The following is a 26754-nucleotide window of genomic DNA, read 5'->3' as shown; positions in this document are numbered from 1 at the left end:
CTTGAAATTGAGCCTGTGACTGTGTTTTTCTGTCATTTAATTTTGTTATATCTGCTTTCTAAGCATGGGTGACTCCAAGCTTTCAGGTGCCGCTATTCCTGAGCCAAGCCATAAAATCTTGTGAGTTGTGATTAGGGGTGAGTGATCCTGCAATTTTAGATTGTGATCAAACTTGATGGTGTCCATAATCTACATTTCAGGTCGCTGTATTTAATGGCCTCTTACTTCTGTTTCCATAATTCACACCACCTCATTATTGGGGCGAGGACACACCCTCTGTACAGGGGTTGAATGTCTTTCCAACTGAGCTACTGGAGCGCCCCTTTTGATGCTTTGCTTTGGGATTCATGCTGAACTTATGCATAACTCTTGGTGATTAGTTCTTACAGTGATGCTGTTACATTATACATAGGACACGTTTCACTGTTGTTCACTTCATGTTCACTTCACCTAATGTTGAGTGAACATGCACAGAAAGAATAGTTGAGCCAGGGAAAACCAGAATCAAGCATTTAGATTGTTGTCGGGCACGTAACATATTTGCAATTAAACTGATTGTGACGTGACTTTTTGGCCAGATCGCCCATGCTTGATTGTGATTGATTCTTGCAGGTTATTATGCATCACATTCTGACTCCTAACAAGCCACACTGTTTGTTTGACTGTTAACTGAGTCACCGTGATGGGTACATTTTGTAACACCACCTCCCAAACAATCTAATCAAAGATGAAAATGTGCTGTCAGCTTGCTTGTTGTAAACGTAATGCTTGCCAGTAGGCAAATGGGTTGTGGGTAGTCTGTCCTCCTTAATCTCAGAATCCTTTCCTGTCACTGCATCTCACGGTACCAATACAGCCGTGTAGTACACAGAGAGGACTAATTCATTTTGAATCACCGTGAGGCATATGAAAACACCTCAGCTCTCCTCTGAGGAGACAGGTTAAACGTGGCAGCGCTGGTCCGGTCTGCTGTGTGAGGGAGGCTGCCTGTGTGTCCCCGATAAGAGGGAGTGAGTGGTGAGGACACGTCAGCCTACTTCAGGTGTCAGCACTTCAAACCAGTAGCAGAGCTTCAGAGGGAATGTGTAAAACTCCATATTGCGGAGGTGAAGTGGAAGATATTCTGAGTTTGTAGTATTTGATGTCTGGTGTCAACTTGTTCTTAACCTTAAACAAAAAGAAAAATGAATCCTCAGAGTGTCAACTCACTGGATTTCTGGTCATGACAGCTTTCTGCCACTGCTTTCTTGCTATAGTATGGCATAGCAAGCGCATACACTTCATATTTAATTGACAAGCCTGGTGGTATATTACAGCAGTCTGCAGTATAAGGCGACTCAAGTTATTAGACATGATCATGCACATGAATGGATCTAATGCCAAGCCTGTTTGATTTAATAGGAAATTACTGAGCTTCAGTGGGAGGTGAGCACCTATCGGTCCAGTCATAAGCTGTTGGAAGGCTGATAAATTAAGCACTGACAGTGAAAATAAACTGAAATGACTGAGCTCTTAAACACAGTATTAACAACTGCTTAAGTGAATTGCAATTGACTAGTTCTTAATTAGTAAGTAATAACTGGGGTGAAACTAGTATGAATTTCCTGATCTCATAAAAAACATTTTAATCTTGGTGGAATCATCCCAGTAATTGTTCTAAAGGGGTATTACTCATCACAGTCTCTAGGAATTCTGAAATGGCTTCTCAGTAGGAATGATACGCACCCAAAATGACGACATAAAAAAGCTGCTGCATGGCAAAATAGCATATAGAACAAAATTTAACAGGGATTCATCATGGTGGTCTGACGGAGCAGCAGAAGGATTTATTTTGCACAGGACTCACCAGACATTTTACGCAGCAGGAAGGAGAAGCAAGCGTTGAGAAAAGGATAAAAAAAAATAAATAAATAAAATTGGCCATGCGACTACATGATGTTTGGTTCTGCTAAATGTGCAGAACAAATTGATTTCCCACATTGCAAATGAGCAATGTTTGCTGCTGAGTGAATGAAATTAGCAGAAACTATGATACAAACGGCTATAATGTTTGCTACTGAGTGATATCACAGCTTTGTTTTCCATTAAATGTCATGATGACATCAAACACAAGCACACAATTTGGATTTTGAGCATGTTTTTTTTTTTTTTACATTTTTTTTTTATGACAGTTCTTTTAAACAGTCACAGTCAGTTTGCTGCATCATAGCAATGTTGATGCTTTGGCTTTTGTTGTTTTGCAATTATGTATCATCAGATGGAAGAACTCCCTTTCATAAACACAAAAAATCAGCAATTCATAGTAGTTCAGACAACAAGCTTGAGCTTGAATAACTTTCCCTTTTCAAAACATAATCTTTCAGTTTTTGCTTCTTTCCCTGAATATTTTCATTATCATGAAACAGGAGGAAAAAACATGAAAATACAATGTTTGGCAGCTGCAGCAGAAGATAATCAAAGGGATGGGATCCAGCAGAGCTACTGTATGCTTCCAGGCATTTAACCAACACTCGTCACTGGCACTGCTGTGTGACACTTTAGGGACCGGATAGACCCCAGCAGGGAATCTATGAAATTGTTCCAAGCAGATCTACCATGCTCGGCCAGTTTACAGGACCCCTTAGTTGTTGTCACATGCAGCTGAACTATGATTGAACTCTGGTCAGCTCAGTGTTAACATCTGTCCGACTCTGGCAAAGATTACACGCATACAGCTCATTCACTTAAGAGAAAGAGCCTGCTGAGTTTGGTTTCAGCTGCAGATTTGTCAAAGTCACTTTATTTTGGTAGGCATTGTGGTACCACAGTGTCACCACGTTGTGACTACGATATCATAAGCAAGAGAGGGATACGTCTTTGTCAGTGTTAACCACTGATGTATTTTAAAGCTGACTATCCAATTTTCACAGTTAAGTGATAAAAAATTTGTGTCACATAATGGTGACCAGCGTTTTTGGCAAGCAGCAAGCTTGCCAAAAACGCTGGTAGATACACACTCCAGTTTCTGAGGAATTTGCCATTTTGTCAAAAGGCTGATGTTTGTTTTCCACCCTGCATATAAAGCATGTCATCTTTGAGCACCATGCAGCATTTCTGATTAACTCCTGCTGGAATCCAATCTGATGCTCTATTTTAAAAAAGAAAACACTGTGGTTGGAATGCAGCAAAGAAATTATCAGAGGGATTTACAAAGAGGGTTAGATAATAGATAAGGGCAGCGGAAGATGGATGAAGTATGCAAGTATACTTTCACATCTGAAAGATACTGCTGTAGTCAGGATCTGTGGGTAAAGTAATAGTGCTGTAATGTGGTATAAGAAATTGATTAGTAGATACAGAGTTATTTAATATACTGGATCAGCAGTTAGAAATAAGTGGAGGATGCACAAGCCAACATTTGATACGACTATCTGCCTTTAGCTGTTTTTCGTTTCACTTGGAAGCTGTCAGTTGTGTAGATCACTTCCCTGTCTTCTTACACTCCGACTGGTGTGCAAACTGGTGGATCTAATTGGGTTTCCACACAGGTCAAAGCCAATTACCTCGGAAATCATCTGGTATACAAAGGATTAATCCCTTATCGAAAGCTGTACTTCCACTTCCACTAGAAGTAAAACACTTGAAAATCTTTACCTACACTCAGAAACTGCACATTTTGGTTGTGGAGAAATGAGCACCCAAAGTTTGAGTTTTTAGAAAACTAGCAGACTATAAAACAGGAAAATGAATTGCTTGCTGAAATTATACCCATAGGAATATCAGACATTAAGATGCCATATAGTTGGCCAAACATTGGCATCACTGTGAGGCAGATGACCTGGCTCTAATGTAATGTATCTAGTGTATGATAATTACATCTATGGCTCCTTCATGGATACATTTTCTCCCACTTTATGTTTTCGCTATCAACAGAAAACGTCTTTGAACTTCTTGATGCCTTTTTTGTTTCTTGAAGGTCACCATTTAAAACCTAACACCACATGAATCTCATTTGATCTTGGTTATACCACTGGAGATGTAAAACCCCTGCAGATGGTTTGACCCAGGTCAGATTTTGAAAAGTAATTTTAAAAGTATCTACAATGCCAACAAAATAAATGGAGCACAGTGATGATGTACTGAATATAAAAAAAGATATATCTTCAAGATCAAGCAGCTGGAGGTTCTGATCTTAAAATACAGTTGTTGGCAGTTGACTGCTGTTGCTAATAGGGTTCAGTAAAAGGCTCTTCATTCTGTCTGTGAGGCTATTTTTGTGTCCCATGGCAAATGGGATGTGACAGTCTGCAGTTACTTTAATCTCGCTGATCACCTTTTAATTTATCAAATTGCAGCTTGATCAGCGATCAAGAGAGGTTAGGACGGGGACAGAACGAAGCACGCATTCATGCAGAGCTGGTTGGGTGTTTGTCGGTCATGTTTGACCTAAAGAGGTCTTGGTTCTATGACAGTGGCTGTCATCTCTCTCTCCAACAAATAATACAGTTTTGAGCATTTATGTAACAAATCTAAGTTCAGATATGTGATGCTATTTTTTAGTAGTACTACTGGCATTGTGCTGTTCCACATTAACAACAGCTGCCATGTCTAGGTATGGCTCACAGCCAGAGATCACGTTGCTGCTAGCTCAGGGGAGAAACTGTGATGTGCTTTGATTCAAAGAGCTAGTTCAAGCCCAAGTATGTTAATGCCATCGAGAGCTACTGTGACTAAACATGTGGAAAAACAGTTTGAGGAGAAGAGGGATGAGCTAAAAGTCAAGTCAAGTCAATTTTATGACTTTCACAACAGAGGTTATCTCATGACACTTTCCAACAGTTCCCATGTTAGCTCTGACAAGAGACTGCCGGACTGCTTTTGCAACTGAAATCTAACTTCATAACTACCTGTAACTCCCACAGTGCTGACTGGGAGATGCAGTTCAGTTTGCGTCTTTCTTCAGCACTGAGACAGTGTTAAAGCAAAGAGTGGTAGTGGGTAGCGAAATCCCTGCATGTATACATGTATGTATATATGTAACTAAAGGTGAAAGCGAAATAGTGTATATATTTAAAGAAGTCTACTGATGTTCTGTCAACAGTTAAATCTTTAGCTTCTGTTTGTAGCATGCAGGTGGCTTATCTTTACACAACCCACTCTTCTTGCAAGAACAAACTGATGAACTGATTAAAGACTATTGGTTTAATAGAACAACCTGAAGAGAAATTATGGATTTTTAAAATCTGTCGGTAATTCAATAATAGTGGCTGTTATGGCTGACTCTGGGACTATGACTATGGGAAATGCTAACTTCGTACTTGCCAAAGGGTGAACTCATAGCTTAATGGATAAGGAGCATAACACATGACCTACAACTCCAGGAAAGGAGCTGTGTTGCATATCAGAGCCCTGTCTCTTCCTTTGTTTGCTTTCTGCCTACATACTTTCCTATCTATTAAAGATGAAAAATATAGATACATTTAAAAAAAAATATATAACAAAACCGTTTGTTTTACAGGAATCATTTTGCTTGACAGAAAGTAAACACAGAACTAGATCTTTATACCGCTTCAAATTTGCCTGAATCTCTGCAGTCAAGGCAGTGAATGCAATCCATTATCAGCAAAGAGATGGTTTCTAAATTGATTATCTGGATTCATAAATGTCATAATGTTATAGTTCAAAGACAGCCTGACTAATTTGACCTACTTTTTGTGATACAGGCTCCAGAATGTTTTGTAAAACAGGCCACTCCCTTGTGTTGGGTCCTCCATTAATCAGAAGTAAACATATGAGAGCGCATTAGTGGGTTGGGGGTCATTATTGATCAACAGCCGTATCAACCCCTCACAGATGGATTCGGGTCATGTCAGGCTTTGGGACTGGATAAAATTTGCTCAATTAAAAAAACATGAAAATGTTTTAAATTGCAGTTGTAAGTTTTTCCTTGAGAGCAGAGATTAATTTAAGTTTTACACACGCACAAACCATATAACCTTGTCAGAGAGTGCGGGGACTCAGGGCTGTCTCCACTCTCATTTTTGTTTAAGTCTCTGCTAAGAAGCATAGCAACAGCACATTGGGGAGTTAATGAGCTTTACGTACAAACACGGACACGCATGCACAAGGAAACACAGAGTGTAGCTGAGAACATGCACACACCAGAAAAGTATATGCTCTCAATGAAACACCCGCCCACACATATACACATGCACATTCTTGCCTGTCAAATCATATTAACATCAGGTCAGGCTGCTTTTTTTGAGCTGGTTGCTATGGCAGCAGTGAGAGAAAAATGGCCGTCTACGGGCCGTTCCTACAGGCGTCTCCAACAACAGGGCTGCAGCAGTAAGGTCAGTGTAACTCCAAGAGATGGCTCCTCTCTGCTGCGCTTAATGTAATGTGAGAGTGTGACTCAAAAGTGCATGAATAGCTGAAGTAATATATATGTAATGATTGAAATTTATCATCATAAAAAGGGGTCAAAACCTTATATGCCTCCACATCAGTATCAGGACTGTAAAAGCCCCAGAATGAAGTTTGTGCCTTTAATATTTCTCCCTGAGGTTTTCTGGGTGATCTTGTTAAGCACCAGGTTGGATGTTAAATTGTCTTGGGTGTGAAGTTGAACTTCATAAATCACAGTTTTCTTTTTTTCTTCATCCCATCTCCTGCTAATATTCTACTCATTGAATAGAATGTAAACATTTTTTAGATGAAAATCAGGTACAATCAAAATTATAGTTAGCCTAAAACGTTGACTTCCAATTACATGTAAAATATCTATCTAGTTGTAGTACATAAGTTCAGTTTGAAGGGTCACATTTAATGTAAAGATTTTCAACCATGCTCAGTCAATATACATAAATGTCCACAAAACTGGTTGTGTTATTTATTACAGGAGTTAGAACAACCCTTTTGAAATGCATGACTTTTATGTGTGATACTTGAAAAATAAACACAAACACATTATGTGTAAAACACATTATGTGTAGAAAAATGATTAAATAAACACTTAAGGTTTATGTTGCAAATCCGCACCTTGGCTTCGCTGAAGGATGCACCTCATGATAAACAATCACTTTAGACTCCTGTTGTCTCTCTTCCTTTTCCTCTCCGAACTTTCATAAAATAAAATAAATTTCCCCTCCATCTCCAGTCAGCAGTCAACACAGTAATCACCTGACATTAGAGGTCACATCCATGGATCACTGCTGCAGTCAGGTTGATAAGCAGGAGCGAAGACAAATCCACCTTTTTAATCCGAAAAGTTAATAAAAAGTCATCTCTGAGTTTTTCTGCTGTCAGTAAACAGCTCCAGATCGGAGCAGAATCTGATATAAAATCCCCCAGACTGTTGGGCTCTACAACTGACCCTCTGCAAGAAAGCTGCACAGGTCTGGGCAGTTCAGACACAGCTGTCCCTCTCCTCTCCATTCGCCCCTATTCGGCAAAGCCACATGACAATTGTCAGTATGCGCATCTGTTTTTTTGCTTGCATTAACTCTGTATGTTATCTAGACATGAATAAGTGAATGCTCCTGAAGTTGTTTAATATCTTCCAGTTGATTCAACAGGTATGAATATTTATTTGAGTGTCATAATAATTTGTGCCAAATTAAATTTGGCCCTCAATCTAAATCAGTGTTGTGAGTTAACGTTCTCATATCACACATTTAGTCCTACTTCTTAAATATAGCCTCGGGAACCTTGAAGTCTAATAACATTAGTTTCATTTGGCAAATGTCAAAATCATGACTATCAATCTAGGTCAAATTTCCCAATAATGTTATAGACAAGATTATGATGCCAAGTTTCTTTTTCTGCTGTGAAGTGAGCTGCAGTGTGCCAAGACTTCTTGTCATACTCTGGAAGCACAAGTTGTTTACAGCAAAGTGAGAAGAAGCAGAGTCAGAGATGGAAATCTCTGTAATCAAGTACAATAAACACATAAGAACATAGTTCACTGTGGGCAGGATCCTGTAAACAGTGTTTCCCAGATCCCAGGTAGCTGTAAGGCTCCAGTGCCAACCTTTAGCTCATACTGCCATATAACCACTCCACCATGGATGTCACTGTGTTTTGTATGTAATTCACAATAGGTGTGATCTTCACTGTACTGTAGAAGCTTCTCTATCAGCAGCCAGGAAGGTGCTGTGTATGCTGGCGTGACATGGAGGCAGAGATTTGGCATGTGGGTCGAGCTTTTTATTTTTATTTTTTTCTGCGCTCGCAGTGGCTCGGCAGAGTGGCCACTAAAAAAGCAGTCCTATCTGACCTCGTTCTGCTTCAGCCCCTTTTCAGTCGCTTCTGATAATGACACTGACCCATATTTGCTGTCACTATTAACATACAGTTTGTTTGGCACTCTCAGAAGTTTGTTTTCATGATTAGTTTTTTTATCTAAATATGTCCAGATGGAGCAAAAATGAGAATGACCTGAATTAATCTTTAATAATTAAAGAGCACATACATGTTGACAACAAGATACGCAAAACCTTTGCAAGTTTCTGAACCTTTGACCTCATTTACTACAGCATGTTTCTAATTATGTTGATAATATACGCACTTATTCCAGACCACTGCCTCTGAAATCACCTTGTAATGGCTGAATATTTAATTTGATAGACTAAATCAGGTTCTTTTAGAATTGCTTGTTAAGCTAACAAAGTTGAAATTTATGTCAAGCTATTGCAAATCATTAGACCGGTGAAATGGGAAAATGTAGCAGTGTGTAGGATGTAATTTTGAAAGTCAGGTAACTGTTGAAATTGATTTGATATGCTTTATGATTGAAATGGTGTGCTTGATGGCAGTGGGTATAGGTTTATCTGACACATTTACACCCACGTGAAAGAGTTTTGCAGTCTCGTTAAATGTTGTTTGCAAATCAAACACACTATATTGACACACTAAAGTAAACATCTTCAAATGTAATCAGATTGATTGCAGGAAATATTTTTCAAGTAGTAACAGTTAATTGATTTGCCCTTTTTGAGAGAAGCCTGTGAGCAAAAGCACAGAGCCATTGATTCTGCATGTTAATAATCATTGAAGCGTCACAGGCTTAATTTAATCTTTGTACTCAGCACTCCTCACACCTACATGTTATCAACACACTTAACATTACACACCATCATGCACACAGACTTAAACAAACAAACATCTCATATATTCAATCCATGGCCCCCTGTTTTACTCTGCAGATCACAGCAGTTGATTTCTCCCGATGGCTCCATCAAGAATTAAGCATCGTTTTGTCTTTTTTTTTTATCTCTCCTTTCTTTTGCTCCTCTTCTCCCATGTTTTTTCATTTCTTTGTATGCCGTACCTTTAATGTCACTCTCATGACACATTTTAAAAAGGGTAAAAACTGACTAAATTAGTCACTAACTAAATTAATAAGTTCTCTTTTTTCCGACATCTTGATTATTTTACTGTTTCAGCAACATTTAAACGGCAAAATTTCAGTGAAAGTTTCTGTTGTGGTAGATTGGACTGGTGTCATTAGTGCATCCAAGAGGCCACCTGGGCCAAAGCTCCAATACACACCCACATGACTGGACTACCATTTTTACACCAGTGTGCATTTAATTTCTGCAGGTTTTTGAATATTGATGGACTCTTTTCCTTTTGTCCGTACATGAGTTTCCCTCTCTGTTTTATTGACATGTCACGTTCAGTAGAGGGTAGAAAAGAAAGCAACATGGAGGCAAGTGGCAATGTTACAGTGGTTAATCTTCAAAAAACAATTTCTACAGTCTCTCTTTCAAAGTCACTGCAGACTTTATGATATTTGAGCACTGCTTGAATTGAGACGAATGCTTCAACAGGGGTCATACCATTGGGGCGGTCAAGGAACAAAAGCTGGTGTATTGACCCTGGTGTCATTTTTCCATCACTGCTGATCATAGCTGGAGTGGATAAATATCCTTGACTACTAGGAATGAATGCTGATTGTACTGAAGACAAAAACCAGATGTGAGGAATACAGATCTCTCATGTGTAGGTACAGTATATATGAGGATTTCATGGCCCAGTCCTTTCAAAGATTATATAATAGATAAAACAGTTTTAGCCTTGCCTGTCTCAATTTCATGTTTTACTAAGTCCATATAGATAAAATATAAAGTGCTTGGTTTACCACAAAAAGACTTTTAAGTTAATGTTTTCAGCTTACTCTCTAGAGAGGCTTCAATACACTTTTTAATATATTAATCAAGGAGTTAATCAATTGATTAGATTGCTGTGTCTCCTGGTGGAGGTCAAATTCAAGTCTGAGTTGAAGAGTACAATTAATCAGGGGTAAACTGAATACAGCAGCAGCCTGTGATGCTAATGGATGGTGTTCCTGAGTGTCATCAGGCTAATTGGCTTTGGCTAGTAACCGCTTGATGAGGTCGGCTGGGAGTGGTCAGCTGGATAGAGTAAACCTTTTGTCTTATGGATTTCTTGCCTTTGAAGGTCTGGCTCCATGTCCTAGTTTCCTACTGGCCTATACTGTAAGTTAAGACTTTCAGATATACACTATTTGCTGATGCTGACACAATCCTTCTCAGTTTACAAGATAATAACTTTCAGTTTTGTGCTAGAATGAAATTATATAATATATATAATTCGTGACACACCTGCCACACAAGATTGAAATGCTACTGCTAGTTTGAAAATGTCACTTACAGCCCGTAAAATGTTTTCCGATGATTTATTATTTGAATACTTAATTTTATCAGCTGTCCCCAGAGCTTTTTATAAATTTTTACATCCATTAGTAGGTCCTACATTTACACTGTCGGCTGTATTTTGGCTCTACAGTGTCTAACGACATTTTACTCAAACTTCAAGTGATTTTATGCAGCATTTTTTAAGTGTACTCCAGTGTGAATGTGCTACACAGGCAAACAGCAATGCTATAATGAATACCATGCAATGGGGACAGAGCTACTGTGTGTGCATGAAACAGTCACCACACTTGCCTTCATTAATATTTAAAACACTTGAAAACATGTGAGTGAAAAATGAAAGTTGAAACGAGATCTGTCCTTGTCCATAGCTATTCTCTGCACATTTTGTGAAACCAGACTTTAACATCATCCCAGTATTAAAGGGGAACTGAATTAATACATTAACATATAAACACTTGAAAAACACTCTATAAACACATGAAAGTCAGCTAACTGGATTGTCAGAGTACTACACAGCCTGTAAAGACTGTTGTTTAATGCCCTCTGGAGCTCAAGAGGGAGCTTTGTTAAGTCGAAGATAAAAGCCCCAGATGATGTTATCATTGTTAGCCTGGCCTTGGAGACTACATTATATGGTCTGGACTCACACTAGTGGTTTTAGAGCTTGACCCACACTACGGGCTGAAAGTCAGAATATCTGAACCTCTTATAATCAACAGTAATAATCTCAAAGATTTTCTAGTAAATAAACATCTGTTAAGTCGCAATCTATCACCGAGTGAGGTAACACGATGATGACTGAGCCCATAGCCCACTGAGGAAAGCCATTGCATTTGCTTTCTTACCAAAGAAAGACACGGGATGACGATGGTGACTTTCCTGAAAAATATCACAAGAAGTGCACAGTAAACGATGCCACCAGCAGTCAACCAGCAGTGGTTGGTCGGCCAGAGAGAGTAGGTGGTTTACATCATTATGACAGGAATAATTTAGACAATGAATATGTATGTATGATACTTTCACAGCAACAATTTTTTTATTCAGTAGATGGTAAGTGTTATAGATACCGTCTCAGAAGACATCGTTCCCTTTTTTGCTTGAAAGTGATGTTGTTATGGAGGTGTGGCAAAGATGCCAACTGCCAGCTGACTGATGTCACACAGGCAACGCTGGGTCTCTGGAAAGCAGTGAGGTCCAAAAATACACCTGCAATTGCCACTTCCGGAAGGCTTCCAGATTGCCACTTTAAGTTGGCCTTTCTTTTTAGTAGGGCTGAACCTGATACTTTGAAGCTTCCACTGTTGCCATAGTAATCTTTGTTAAAATCAGCATTTGAATGTTTTGGGGGCGTAAGAGGAAAGAGACGTTACGTCAGCTGCATGGAAAAGAGGCTAAAAACTGATAATGACTGAGAAATGGAGGTTGTCTGTGGCGTTTTAATTAATCTCAAAACCTGCACACATAAACTGTATTTGTGGACAGAAAACAAATGCTCCCAGTCTTCATGAGGAAATGTTTGTGTTCTGCATGCACAAATGATGTTCTGTAGAATAATGTTAACTTCCCCCTTCTATCCTCATTGACAGTTTGTAGCCCCCAAAAATGGTTCTCTATGCAGCCATAGTCTTTAGATTCAGTCCACCAGACTGAAATTTCTCAACAAATTTTGGCGGTATGTCCATGACATTTTTTACAGATATCCGTGTTCCACAAAGGATGTATCCTAAAGACTTTGGTGATCCCCTGACATTTCATGCAGTCCCACCAGCTGGTTGATGTGGTGGTTCATAGTGAAATGCAACAGCTGTTGGATGGATGCCCTACAGTTTGGCACAGACATCCATGGTCTTTATGAACTTCTGACTTTTTATCTAACACCGTAATCAATACTTTGTTTTATGTCTCATACAGACAGATTTCTTTGCTGCGAGCATTACAGCCTCACTGTCTGACAGACGCTTGAGGTCCCATCAGACAGTGAGCAGTTTCACTGCCGCCTCCATTGTTTCTGATGTCAACAGGACAACTGCTGAGTAAGAGAGCAAAGGTTGTCTCCTGAACATGCATGGCTATTGATTTATATTATAACAAGTATATATCTGAATTGTACACTTCTTCAGCAGTGAACAAACATATTAATGAAAATAAGAAACGGTCTTGGAGCACCACAAGCTTAACGGCTCACCCAGTAAACAGGCTGTTTTATGTTAGCACAGCAAGCTTAATTGTGTTGATATTAATCATGTAATTTTGCCAAGAAAATTTCTTCTAATGTGCGTGAATTAGCTGCTTGTGAATGAGGTCAGGTGGTAGCCTGTGGTTTATGATTTCCTCATAAATGTATTTGTAGATTGTAAACAACACAAGAATGTCAACGGATAGCTTTCAAGTTCCAATATTGTGTCAAGTATAACGTAGACAATACATACGAGACATACAAACATAGCAAACACAACATAGAAAAAATATTGTAAAAAAACTTAATTAAACAAACAGTTTGTTACCGTTTGATAATTAAAGACAATTCTCAGGTTGTTTGTAGAACTGAAGGAAGTCAACGTTGCTGGTCAGCAGATACAGCAGAGTATCTTTGGTGTTGTTTTAAAATCTTGTGACTCCCCTTAAAGTGATTGAAGTGTGATATTAAATCTAGCATCCCTCTTTATTCAAAACTCTTTAAAATGGGATGGTTACAACATACACTCGCCTTAGCTGCACAAAGAGTGCACAAATTATGTCTATGAGTGTTTTTGAGTTGCCTTTGAGATGAAAGGTCACACACAGACTTACTCACACTCGTCTGCATTCCTTCTTAAGTAGGATCAGAGGGGTGTGTGTGTGTCTCTGATTGTGTTTGAGAGAGGGGGAGAGATAGAAGGATGGATTGACATTAGCTGCCGTAGCATGCGTACTATAGCCTACAGATTGCAGTCATAGAGGAAGAGAATTAATGTTCACATCATCTAGCTCGCTGCATGCACATTACAGTACATGCAGATGGTTTCTGTACTATAATCGTTTGAACTGGGTAAATATTCATCTTGCGATATGGCTTTGAGTCAAATGTTTTGAGATGTCTGCATTTCTTTTCCCTGTCGGCATGCCAGGATCTCTGATCTGCCTTGCAGAAGGCTCCTGTAACGACTTAGAAGTACTCTGGCCTCATGGTTGATCTCATAAAGCCATTACCTACCCTGTGCATCCCCAAAGATTCTTTAGGATGGATTACAGATTGGATTACTTTGATGAGGCTTTAGAGCAAATTCGGCATCCAAATGTTTGATAATCAAATCTCATCTTAAGTGAACAAAATATTGAGAAAGCTGATAAGCTGACATTGAATGTATTTATCTCAAATCCTTTGTTTGATGGGGGTTTTAAATAAATACAAGACATGTGTCGAGTAGAACAGACAAGCATTTGCAAACATGAACAGATGGTTGAGTTTAACTACATCAAATACCATTTTAAGAAAACAAGGGACAGAATCGTTCTTTGGAGTTGTACCCTTACTTGCTGTGTCTTCAAGGCAAAACTCTGAGCCCTGTAGATCAGAGAGTTATCACAACCATTTTAGATTTCTGATTTCTAGCTCTCTTTGCTTTACCTTGAGTGGCAAATCCTACATCCATGCTCCCCCTGCAAGCACATTTGTGCTTTATTAGCAAATATTACTCAGCCCCGCTCTGCTGAGTCATCTCAGGCTCATCGGATGACACTGCAGTTTCTGCTAATCTTAATGTGGGATACATTGCTGTGAAACTGTCCCGGGTGACTTTGGTGCTTATTTTCACCCCAGGCAATCACTACAGCAGCTTTGTCTGAGGGAAGATGTATGGGGACCATTTCATAGAATGCAACATTTAATCTGTGCCATAACATCTTGGTCAACAAATCAAACACAGGTTTCCTCTGTCCTCCGGCTGACGGACGGAGAAATATTTAGTAGGTGATTGGTGGTGTGTGAACTTGAATATGTTTGCCTCAAAATTGTTTTTCTATTACTGAATGGGACTAGTAACATGTATACTGTAACTGTCAATGTAGAAAAAAAAGAGAAAGAAACGTAATCTTTGTGATGAAATTTGAGATGTTGGTGTGACATGATTGATTTAAAGCCTTATTTTTCAATTTTTTTTTGGTTTGTAGCTCTGTTCTGCTAGATGTACACTGCCTCATGTACAGAGCTCAGATTTAGAGTTTGTCTGAATTAAATGTATTTTGGGGTTATAGAATTTCTAAAAAAAAAAAAAGCTTGTATAAATGAAACCATCTATCCATATTCCTGCTGTTAATCGGGGTCAGGATCATGCTGGCAACACAGCCTCGGGCAGCGCGAGTGACGTAAAAGTGATGCTGCTGTGAAGCACTCTCTTCCAACAGTCCTTGAATTGAGTCACTACTGTCTGAGTTCTGAAATGAATCACAGCTGTGTTCAGTTCCTGTTTGTCGCTCGGCTCAGTTTGAGTCTGATCGAGATTTGATCTGATCTAGAACCGTCGACTTTTATCTACAAACCCAAGAGACAGATTACTCCTCCTTCTTAGTATCTCACAATTCTCATTCAGCACCGGGTGTTTTTCCTGTTAAATTAGTTTTTGATGAGCATTCTTATTATATTTGTAGCAAATGCATTTCTGGTCAAATCTAGTGAGGCTTCATAATTTAAAATGAACCTCAGTTTTACTGGATGTAGAGTGTGCATGTAAAAGCTTGTCATCCTAGTTATATTTGCAGCAGACACATATATGGTCACATTTAGAGAAGCTTTATTATAGTTTGACTTTCCGGATGTAAACTGTGGGGATAAAAACCTGCCATTGTTGTGCCCCTTTCAGGCAGCATTGCCCTCCACTTCTGCTGTCCGTGTGTTCTGAGATTCCTCACCTGTACAGGAAACAACACCAACCTCTGGCTTTAACAGTTCCAACCTAAACAAGTAAGCAGCAGTTCCCTGTTCATTTTAATGGTGGGACTCACCTCCCATTATGCAAAACAAGACACCTTTTTGTAGGGGCATCAGTGCTGCATATTCAACATTGTGACAATTGAAATGCAGACAAGCCAGAGCATTATTTCTCCTCTACCAGGAGGAGAATGGGTACGTCCAGACATTTACCCCAGAGCGCTGTGGAGAAAGAGCTCTCTATGCAAGACTGCAGGAACATAGACAGTGCTTTAAACAGTGTCATAATTGTTTGGCTGGACAGCTACCTGTACAATTCTGTTTCACTATCTTTTCCATTAGTCTTTTCAACCATATTGCATTAAACCAACAGGGAGACTTGAATATTTATTGGAACTGGCTGAAATTGAAATGCATAAGAACCACATACTGGTAAATGTTGGAAAGTTAGATTTCTGCTCAGTTCCTAATTCACAATGCTGAAGATGTTCTGTTTGTTTGAGCAAAACTGCTGTAAGTGCTGCAATCACTTCCTGCTATCACTCCAATTGCTGCAGTTCATGTAGTATTCCACATGCCCCACACGTTTCCCAGCTTCCACCTGTGGGCTCCTAATCAAAGATAAACTGGGGCAAGTTTTCATTGTCACACCTCAATCATGCCGTATCTTTGTGGGGAGTGACAAGATTTGTGCCCACGTGCTAAATAACTCTACACATATCCTTCATTCACATAATAATCTCAGTTGGCTGAGTGGTATACATATACATTAAAAGAAAACACATGAATTTTGTCCACCATTTTGTTTCGTCTGAGGCTTCACAATCTCATTTCAACCTTGTCAAGCTCCCTTTCAGCAACCCCTGGTGTCTCTTTTTAAGGATGTGACAACAGGCACCATACAGCCACATCTCAGACTGGGATTTTTGAACATGGTCCATCCATATCTCCTCTGGAACACTCACGAGGCTGTAAATCAACCTTATCCTTTACAAATTACATTCGTAGGCATCAAAGTGATTCTTAGCTGCCATTTTCACAACATGGTGTGAGGGTTACCACATTGATTTGGCAGTCTCCACTGTCATCTGATCCATGTTACCACTACAATCTATATATTTAGATGACAGCATAGCCAAGACCCCATCAACACCCCAACCTTTGTCCCAAAAACTGAGATCCTGGCCTGTAGTTAAATGCCTGCACACAGAGAGTGTTTTTTTATCGCAAGTGGAGTTGATTCATGACTCTCACCCTTGGTAACCCCAGAGTAGCGGTGCGATCATCATCCTCATAAACACAATTAAAATAAAATCCTATCAATACTAAACATATGTACACTCATCTACCAAACCAGCAGATTCACCTACCTATTAAATCTTTAGTCAACAAAGCAAAGACAGCTTTTATTGCATTTGTCATAAAATTCATTATTAGTTTAAACTTGACAAGAGAGACAAGCTCATTCAGCTGTTAATCATATTGCAGCAAGTTTTCATGGAGGAGGAGAATAACAGTGGTGGTGTGCAGCACACTGCCAGAGGTGGTATGTGATATAAACTTGTTTTGTTATTGTATTTCATATAATGTTCATATCGCTTCACTTCAGTGTCTCATCCCTGTGTAAAGTAAATCAGCTCAAACAAACTAAGTTAAGAATAGTCATGGGGAATCTGTATGTGCCGGAGCAGCGTGAGCTCTCTTTCCTGTTGTACTGGGGCGAAGCACACTGATCTCATTGTGTCAAAGGAGGTGCATTCATGGCCTGCAGCATACACTCCAGCATGGTCACCAATTCTGTAAGGCGCAAGTGTAAGGATATGTTTTGACTTGAGAATTCAAAGTGCTGTTGTAGCATCGTGTCCCCTCTGCACCACATGAGTCATTCTCCTGAGACCCAGTTTCAAGGGAATCCTGAGCTTATCGTCTGTCTGACTTGAGCACTGATGTCGCTGTCATTGTCCTTTGCTTTGTGAGTCATGCTGTCACCCACAGCAAATCAACCCTGAGCTGGGGTACATACTAATAATAGTATTAATATTAATAACATACAGTATAATACATAATACAGTTATGTATCTTTGTCCAGTTTCATATGAGAGCAGGTTGTGTCAAACTAGTTGCTAAGACTGTCAACAATTGTCATTGACATTTGTACAGACTACAAAGAGTTCGTAACTGCTTGTGAAACAGTCCTCATTTAATACTAATGCCTCTGTATGACCCACATAAGCAAACGAGACCATCGGTGAGAAGATTGGCTATTTCTCTAAAGTTATTTTGGTTTTTCTTCATGTCCGTCACTGGGTCACATAAGTCATAAAATTAAACATTTCATGGCATAGTGCTGAGGTATTGAGAGGGTCTAAAGAAGCATCTCTGCAGTCTGGTTGTATCGTACTCAAACAACGTCTACTTTGTTTACCATCAACAGAGCCTTGGCGGCTTGCAGATTACTGGTTTAGTTTCTGGTTCTCAAGCAGCGTTTCTTCCAGTTTGTTCATTACATCCATGCATTTTGTAGCCTATGCCACTGTCTTCTAACAAAACTATGCTTTGCTTAGCCCATATGCTCCAAACCCTACTCACACTCATGAACCTACAAAGATGAATCACTAGAATCTTCAACCCCCCTTGACTTTAAGAGCTTTGTAGCAAGTTTCTGTCCAGCCGACAACTTTACTGTTTTGGACTGTATAATGTTAATTGTCAACCAAAGCAGGAAGTTGTCTCAGTGAAAAAGTTCTAAAATTCCTCCCTACGCAGCATGAAACAGCAGACTGATATAGTTAAAACTTAGCAAACAGAGTGGAACATTTAAAAGTTGATATAGCTAGCTGTCTCTGACAGTGCGTTTACATGACACTCAAGAAAACTGAATTACTGGGTTAGTCCGACTATGATTGGATTTTTAAGATGCATGTATACACCTCAGTCTGACTAAAATTGGACTGGTTTGGATTTCTCATAGTCGGATTAAAACACCTATTATTCGATTGATAGTCGCTTTACTCCTACATGTATATGCTCCATCAGATTGGATTCGGATTTTGCGTTCTGCGCAGACTTGAGATTTTTTTCCCGGGGCCGTGAGCTGGCAGTAGAAGGACGGTGACAGTGGCGGTGGCGGTGGCAGATGTGGCATCTTTCCTCCAAAATCACCGCAAGCAAGAGCACCATCGTGCATCTAGTTTGTGTAATTATCATGTACACCATATAGGAAATGTACAAAGATGTAGCTTCGTCTTGCACATCGTACGCCATCTTTCTCGAATGCCGATGCAGAGTTTGTTGTTGCTGGTGATGTAAAGAGGTCAGCCGGAGGTGGCTCTATTACCACTAGTTGAAATGGGTACAGCGCCACCTATCGTACTGGGGTATGACATGCTTCGGCCAATAATAAGATTTTCTCACTGGCATGTATACTCAGACAATTGCAGTTGTCTGATCGAGTTGCATAGTTGAACTGTGGCTGTAATCTGACTAAGCTGTGCATGTAACTGTACTTGAGAGTTTGAAGCAACCATTTGTCTAAAAACTACAGATTTCTCTACACTTTTGCCCTGTAGTCATTAAGGAACTCTTTGCTAATGACACAAATGCAGTTTTTCTAAGAGGTTTGCTATTTGTCATCTTGTCACAGAACATTTCAACCTGCACAGTGCACACAATTTGTCCTGTGGAATACAAGTTGTATATATTTTTTTCAAACAAAGTGATTATGATCAGTTTACCTTGAAATGGTGTTTGGCCTTCTGTGAGATTACTTTGAAGACTTTTCTCTTCAATTCCCCTCTACAGCTCTAATCAACAGAGCAGAATACAGCACTTGCACCTGGTGGAGGGCTGGCAGCCAGCCTCTCTCCATTTGTCTCAAAGATACAGCGATACAGTACAATAGACTTCAAACATGTGTGGCACTGATCCAGTCAGTTAATTAATTCAAAGACTGAGCAATTAGGTCCGATATTGTTTGTGTGAAACACACAGGCGCACAGGTTTGACAGGTTTGTCATGTGTAGCGCTGTAGATCCTGCACACCTCATAATTCAGTCGGGGGAATATTTTAGAAAAGAGCAAATCTCACTACATTTGAGTCAGAATTATGTTGATGTCAGCGGACATGCTCACATGAAAATTAATCTGTTTTTAACCTGGTTTCTCTTGTACTTACCATAGGGTTAATGCTGCTGGAGTGCTTCACCACACAAGGAAATTAAACATTCACAGTTTACATCATCTGGTTAAAAATCATATAGTTTTTTTTTATCACTTGCAGATCCAGTCACCACCAAAGTGTCTGTCATGCAAGAGAGCAAAAGAAAGTAAATAGATAAATAAGTAAAAACTGAGTAGATGTCATATTGACATAAAAGGTCTGTTGATTGATTCACTACGTTAACTCATCCTTCCTCTCTCTCTCTCTCTCTCTCTCTCTCTCTCTCTCTCTCTCTCTCTCGCTCGCTCGCTCTCGCTCGCTCTCTCTCTCGACCATTCTGGCACACTGCTGGTCTACAGCTTCACAAACTCTCCTCTCAGTGCACCTACTCAAGCTTTGAGCGTGACGCATGACTTGTGGATTCTACTATGGTCATACATCATTGTCCCATTTAGCAACAGCTTAAATTTTTTAATCTAGTGTGAGTACTTGCTTAGCACAGCATTATGGGTACATGCCACTGTCAGCAAAATATGTAGATGAGTAGTAATTACTATACTCTAGAAGGCACCATGTTCTGTGCCCTTTGGTTGCAGTTCAGTTGGTTCCTGTCTTCACAACTGTTGAGTCTGTGGATGAAACAGCACAGACATCCTGTAAACCATTCCTTAGCAGCAGAAACATGTTTGTCAGCACATAGCTGTGTCCTGTCTGTGCGTGTAAACATACCCATATTCACATTAATAATGCCCTGTTGCCATCATCTGCACAACTGCAAATTATGTGTATTAGAACCAGTAACCTTCAAGCACTCCAGCCTGAGAATAAGCTTTAATCATCAGACCCAAACAGCCTTCTTATTATAGAAAACCTTTCACAAGGTGATATTAATATCTCTAATATCAACGCATGACATTTTTGTTCTTCAATATCTCCAAGACAACAAAGGCTCAATCTTTAAAAGTCCTACAATTTTGACAGCCAAGGGCGGCACTTTCTATGCTCTTGTCATTTTGAAAGGACTGCATTTTGTTGTCACTTCTTGCCATCAGTCATTTTCAAAGAGTGACAGTGTCAGAATTATCAAATGGTGGATTCTTTATTTAATAAATAATGTGATCACAAAATAAGTTTAGCATCTTTTACAAATGTGGGCCTTTATTTTTTAATTACCAACAATCATTTTAAATAATTGTTACTTTTGTTCTCCGTATTCCAACATGTCAAAAACTCTCTTTCAGTTGCTCAGCTTAGAGGATGTGCTGCTTTTTCTTGTTCATACATGATGAAAAAAAAAATGAAAATCTTTGGGTTTTGGATAAAATTAATGATTTGAAGAGCCTTCTTGGACATTTTCAGGGCACGATGATGTTTGATTTTTCAAATGGTGGACCCACTTAACAAAGTGAGGTTTTGATTTATTACAAATGTAGGGTTGTATTTGTTGATTTGTCAGAACAATCCAGTCTATCGGAATGATACATATTTATGATGTCTTTCTTGACTGACAACTGCTTCACTCTCCTATAGTGAAAGACAACGTTACAAATGACAAGCCAGATTTGAAGATAGCAGGAGTCTTCATGCTGCTATTGGAAACCTGATCTTGATGTTACTTCCTCTGATTACCAAATAACATGCTGCAGGAACTCCTGAGTGCTAATTTATGATTCACTGCAAGGAGTGCAATAATGTTTTTTGTTGATTCACTGTGTTTGATTCAATCAACTGTAATAGATGTAATCTCTTGTCGAGTGATTGTGTTTTTACTATCATTATCTCAATCATCTCCACATCTACCTACAGTGACATTTAACATATGACTGCTGGCACATAGAGATGAGCAGACTCTCCTGCTGAAAGTAAGTTTAGTTGATATGATATATAAATGCTTATTTGACATGACATAAGCCTTGGATTTTAAGGCATTTAAAACAGTACACATATACGTATTCGCACAGACACTTCCACAAACGCAGAGACACAATGTGGCCTGTGTGCTTCAGGCCTGCTGGTAGATTATTTATTTATACTCCAAATCCCTGATAAGGAGCCACTCAGAAGAACATAGGGCAACACTTCAGAGTAATTAAACACAACCTGCACAAAATATAGGGTTAATGATGACTTAAATAACAGTAAATTTTCTGTACAATACTTTCAGTGAGATAAGGTACAGTGAAGCTTGAATGGATCCCAGGAGACAAGTATTGCATTGCAGCAAAAAATAAACACAGCATCAACATTAACAGGGCTTGACCTGCATGTACTGCACTATACGGCAAAGTCTAAATTATTTACTTGTATAGATTTCAGGTAATTGTTCCATATGAATCTTCAAGTCTCAAAAGACCTTACAGGCTGTACCTAAAATCTAATTTAAGCCAAATACAGAAAAGAATGCACTAACACAGGCCACAGACAGCATGCAGGAGTGGATTGAAAGATGACTTAAATAGGGATAATATTTGAATAAAGTTTAAACGTTATTTGGACTATCATTAAAAGTTGCCATATGTGTGCAGTATGTACCAGTGAGAGCAGCTGATATGAGAATTAAAATTTCAGTGCATAATGTGAAAACACGCCTCATATTAACAAGCCTGCAGATGGTTAGAAATATGTACAGAAGTCATAGTGCAGTGTGGGCGTGAACTTTGAAAATGTATGTTGTCACCAGATCCACTAATAGATGCAACTACAGAAGTGTGTGTGCAGAATAAGCTGAATTGGTTATGTTTGTACGGGTAAAATGGCTAAATCGCTATGAAACCAAGAACAGCATTGTGCAAAACGCACAAATTATCCTCCATGAACACTGTCATTATCTGAACTTTGGAGGTTTTTTACTGTCATCAAAAAGAGTTTATATGTCCTGAATATTAAGCACCTTTTGTAAAAATAAGTTTCAATCAGAAAATCTTTCAAGAAAAAGAACATTTAGTAAATTTAGTGCATGCACACATTAGAGCAAACAGAGAGCAGTGTTGTTCAGCTGAGTGTTTTATCATTAGTGGTAAAACAAAAAATCTTGTTTTTCACTTATTATTCACTTATTTCGGATTGGAAGAACAAGACAGATCAGTGTCAGCTGTCCTTAATTACACTCATATTCTACCCAAAATTACTTTTTTGAGTATCAAAAAAACTCTGTAGGCTAACGCTATGAGAAAACTGTGAAAGTTACTTTTTATGTTTAGTATGTTAGTTGTTTTGCTAAAATATATTTGAGTACAATTCAATAATGAGAAACTTAAAGTAATGACTTTAAAGCTCATAAAAAAATAATCTGCTTAGAATAATAATTTGTGATTGATACATTTTTAACCACATAAAGTTTAATTACTAGTTACACATTAGCTTAAATTAAACATTCAATTGAGGATGTCTACTCATCCCTCATTAAAATATCCAAAATCTATGAATATGTTTTTCTGTTCAGTTTCCCTGCTGGTCGCAAAATTGGCCACCTGTCAAAACTAATTGGTGGCAGCGTGTCACCAGAATGTTACTGGTGGTATCCACCCCCATATTGTGAGAAGCAAACAGGAAAAAAAGAAGCACAATCCTTTGCAGATGTTAGCATTAACAGCTGTTTAGTTACTAATCTAGAGGAAACAATGTGAGTTCAGTATCAGACGTCATCTTTTTCTCACAAAGAGCTGTCTGCACTGGTGGAAAGCAGCACCAGTGTTTACTCTTATAGTTCTTTTACTTCGTTTCTTAACCGTCAAACGTGGTTTTGTGGTTGGTAGTGATTGTGATAATGGTTGCATGCCAAGAATTTCATCCATCGTTGCAGTTTGTACTTACTGGGGAAAGAACCGTCAACATGATTGATAGGTAGTTAAAACAACTGCACTACTTCTTCATCCTCTCTTGTTGGACTGAGTGCAGACTGGATCCTACAGTGACTCACTGTGGCCTCTTGAGGTACAAAGAGGTAATACGAGACAGACCAGGCCAGTGCTAGCTGGTTAGTGTGCTAACTTCATTAGATATCTCAGCAAAAAAGACAGAGACGTCAAGATAGACAAAAATACTGCTACCGCCTGCAGGTATTCTACTGCTCTACCAGCAGCACTGCAGGCAGTGAATCTCTTTGGCAGAGGGAGAAGGACAGAAGACAGGAAGAAAGACTGAAAGCTCCGACATTCTTATTGACACTGACTGATGTCTGTGCTCTTCATTCACTGTGTTGTGATGTTATGAAAACATTTTTTTACTAAAATTAGATGTGCTTCCAGTGCAAAATAATTGAGTGTATATAGTGATTTAGCTGCTCTCTCAGGAAATCACCCTGCAGAAGACAAACACATTGATGTCTAATTGCCAGTAGTTACCCATGATTGCAAAGTCTATCATACCGAAATTAACTAAGGACACATAATCCATTTTTTGAATGCAGTCAGTCATTTAATAAGAGAATGACAACCTGTGTTGATGAATTGGAAGCTTCATCATTTTTTCAGTCATCACTTGAGGTAGGCAGCCAGATAATAAAGATGAGACAGTCCATTATGATTTCAGTCAACAAGTGTTTGGTTGATTGTGATATGTTGTTGCTTTTTTACAGATCAGGCAGAGGTGTTGTCAACACTGTAGGCTCCTGTCTTCATGGAGGTTTCTTTTTATATAATTGGAGATAGTGGCTGCTCCCTCCACTGTTTTACAATTGGATTCTTTTTTTTTTTTGAGAGAGATGTTCAGTCAGTAATTATATAAATAGTAAAGCTGATAGACGAGTAGACTAATTTTTTTATCTGCTGATAAAGATTAGCCTCCCAGTATTCAGGTGGCAGCTGGTGTTGACTTTTCATCCTGCCAGTTCCACCCTCATCTGTCCCGTCTTATCTGTTCTTTCCTCTGTCTGACTGAATCCTGTGTGCTCTTCACAGCTGACATTTAATGGCAAAGACAGTGACATCTAGACATTACGTCATTAGCAGACACTATTGTTACGCTGTCAAGTCATACAGGCGGATGAAAACATTGACTTTTGGGTTAAATTGAGTACAAAGGAATCATCGCACAGCAAACGTATGTGTGCCGCGTTCCGCATCAAACTTTTGATTCTTTATCTGAAAGCAGTTGAGGTGGTCTGTTAACTAAAAAGTAAAACTCTTTTTCTTCTTTTGAAAAAAAAAAAAATATGCATACTTCCAATAATCATGCAAGTATAGGGATGACTGTTTACACGGTCTAAATCATAAGTCTCATTGTCTCATCTAATTTACTATTCATCCCTGTATCTAATCTCTTTACAACTTTTATAAATAATACCTGATTTTGACCGCTTGTAAGATGACTAGGTGAAATTAAAAAAGATAGTGGCAACCCAGGCGTTGTAGCAGCGGGCTAAGCAAGTTAGCCAAAGAGTCCTTCCCCACAGGGACTCTGAAGGAGTTTGTGTTAAGCCAGGTTAGATATTTATTCCATCCAGTGTGTGGTGGGACTGCTCTGGGTCCACTCCAAGCTGGGTGTCCCTGAAGTCATATTTCAATTTCAAAGGGCAGCCATTCTATTCAAAGCTCCATCTGGTTGTCTGAAGACCTAACCCCCTCTCCTTTGCCCAGATACCCTGCGAAGGAGACACAATTCAGCCTTGCCTTCTCTTCCAGTGAAATAATATTTTTGGTCCATGCAGAGCTTATGGCCACAGATGATGCCATGAATCAATAACAACTGAAAATGAGACCATCACAATATTTAACAATGTGTCTTTTTGTTTCATGGCACCAATCAGTCTGTCAACATCACGCTCCATATTATACTGACTTCTTAACAAGAAGGCGCTTTAACTCATTTTCCTGAGGCAGCAACTCACTCACAATCAAACCAAATCAGCAATTCACCATCTTATAGCATACTACCGTGGCCTCAGATCCGAAAACGCTGAAGGTGATAGATCTGTGAAGGCAACGTAATCACACCATTGGCAAAAAGAGAAGTTGTGAAAATTTGGTCACTAAAATGTGCTCATCTATTTCCTGTTATTCCCACAAGAAATATGGACACAGCTCTCACTCCAGTTAAACAAAGACGTTCGAGCCTCGATCAAAGATATGAGATGCAAAAGTCAGTCAGAGCCTCCTAGTATAAGCTTTCCCCCCTGAGAGTCTTATGCTCCTAACAAGATGAAAATCTTATACTTTTTTGTTCATCCCTGCATAGAGGAAAGGTCTGTTTCATAAAACAGTACAGACTCTGGGTCTGTAGGCTCTGTGCTGTGTACAGTTATCTGATGATCACTGTTAGTGATGTTACTATGGTTTCTAAAGAGGAAGCCTTGATGGGGGTTAACTGCTTGGTGCTGAATTAGGAATGTGATAGTTTTCAGTAAACATGACCTCAAGCATACCTCTCTTTATTATTCCTTCATATCTTCTTCATTTTCTTCATGCGCTGTCTTCAGTTTCTGATCCTCTGCTTGTTCAGGATGTGATTGTCTGCCTATACGACACTGTATTTTAGTTTCTATAGGAATAGTAAACATAGCATACCAAGGGTTCTTGAACCATTCACAAAAAAACATGAAAATCCAATCAAAACCAGGAAACTAGTGAGCATTAAATCACACTCCTCCTTGGATAAATTACACAAGAGTTGTCTACCTTCAGTCAAGGAAAGCTAGGTCAAGCTAAACTAGGCAAGACAGGCTGACTCTGCCAGACTCAAAGCCTGCCAGTCAGATGTCCCCATACGACCTCTGCCAGGCAACTCTGTCAGGAGCGAAGGCAGAACAGTTCATACAGCACAGGAACATTAAGCGCAGGTAAATAAAGCCCTCCTGCATTGCCCCCACACAACCCCCTTAATCTAGCTGTCCATTTGATTGAAGGTTGTGTGCTGGTCATGTTTGAGATTTGAAGAAAATCTCATCCACATACTCATTTAGAGTCATTTTCAGCTTACTGCTGATATGTTGGGTTTTACTGTTAAACCAACTCAGAGTTTGACCCTGTTGTCATCTCCCCTCGTGTTTGATGCATTTACCCAATATTACCACCAACATCACCATCATTACC

At 39.2% G+C, this 26754-nt stretch overlaps 1 long non-coding RNA gene across 4 annotated transcripts in view; it reads left to right on the top strand.

Annotated features, from left to right (window-relative positions):
- The window catches only part of LOC119006083, a 48523-nt gene that overhangs the window by 13734 nt on the left and 8035 nt on the right, over nucleotides 1-26754 (top strand). For 2 of the 4 annotated variants that reach the window (XR_005070664.1, XR_005070666.1), the window contains exon 3: nucleotides 15500-15600. This is a non-coding gene — a long non-coding RNA (uncharacterized LOC119006083). Of the gene's footprint in view, nucleotides 1-15499; nucleotides 15601-15751; nucleotides 17086-21256; nucleotides 21481-26754 lie in introns of those variants that run through there. The other 2 variants (XR_005070665.1, XR_005070663.1) reach the window with 2 other exon arrangements.

The sequence above is a fragment of the Acanthopagrus latus genome, chromosome 17 (assembly GCF_904848185.1).
Source record: "Acanthopagrus latus isolate v.2019 chromosome 17, fAcaLat1.1, whole genome shotgun sequence".
NCBI lineage: Eukaryota > Metazoa > Chordata > Actinopteri > Spariformes > Sparidae > Acanthopagrus > Acanthopagrus latus.
This window is presented reverse-complemented; position numbering and strand designations above follow the sequence as displayed.